This window comes from Rhinopithecus bieti, unplaced genomic scaffold (genome assembly GCF_001698545.2).
Source record: "Rhinopithecus bieti isolate Rb0 unplaced genomic scaffold, ASM169854v2 scaffold_79719, whole genome shotgun sequence".
NCBI lineage: Eukaryota > Metazoa > Chordata > Mammalia > Primates > Cercopithecidae > Rhinopithecus > Rhinopithecus bieti.
In genome coordinates, this window is record NW_016830040.1 from 275,980 (window position 1) to 277,001 (window position 1,022).

Below are 1,022 nucleotides of genomic sequence, written 5' to 3' on the forward strand. Positions count from 1 at the left end.
CGCTGAGGCGGGCAGGGATGGGGGCGGGGCGGGGGCTGCGCTCTGCCCTGTTGCGGGTTTATACACCCTTTGGGCACTTAACCGACTCTGCCAGCCCAGTCCCATACCTGTCAAGAAAATTCATTGTCTTACATCGTCCTTACATTTTATCCGTGTCATAGTCAATATATATATATTTTTGCCTAATATACATCCGCTTTCTAGATTTCTACTTAGCGCTGCTGACAGAGTCTAAATGAAAAAACATTATCAATGATTCTAACAATAAATCATATTTTACATTTTTAAAGAAAAGTACCCAGCATGCTCCACAGAACCAGGTATCAGAGGCAGGAATGCCACAGTTGCATTCCTAGGACTTGGTCAATGAGAAGACAGATTCCAAAAATACAGTGCTGGGAAGTTGGAAAAAAGCCTCAGATGATGCTTCCAGTCAAGACAACCTGTGGCAATTGAGCTGATTTCCGTAGGTACTACCTTTTCCCCCTTTACAGAAATCGATTCATTCAGTCAATATGGATCTCCTACCATATGTCAGGCACTGTTTTAGGCCTTGGGAATTTTGTTGAATTAGACACATAGGTAAGTTTCCTCCTCTCACTTCTAGTACAGAGTTTAAACAAGTAAACATATAGGTATTTATTGAGCAATTCCTTTGTGCCAGCACTGTTATAAGTGCTTTATATGCACTTTTGCATTTAATCCTCACAAATAACTTCATGAAGTAGGTACTATTATCATCTGCATTTCAGTGATAAAGTTAAGGATCACATGGCCGCACAGGTAGAGGGTAGGATACCTATCTAGACAGCCTGACTCCAGAGAACATCCTGGTAGAGATATTAAACAGGTAGCTGGATAAATGCCTCTGGGGCCCAGGAGAGAGAGAGCTAAAGATATGAATTTGGCCTTCCTATAGAAAATATTTGAAATAAGACTGAATGAGCTCACCCAGGGTGAGTATAAATTAAGTCTGAGAACTAAGCCTAGGGCACTCCAAGAAGGTGACCACGGACAAGAGG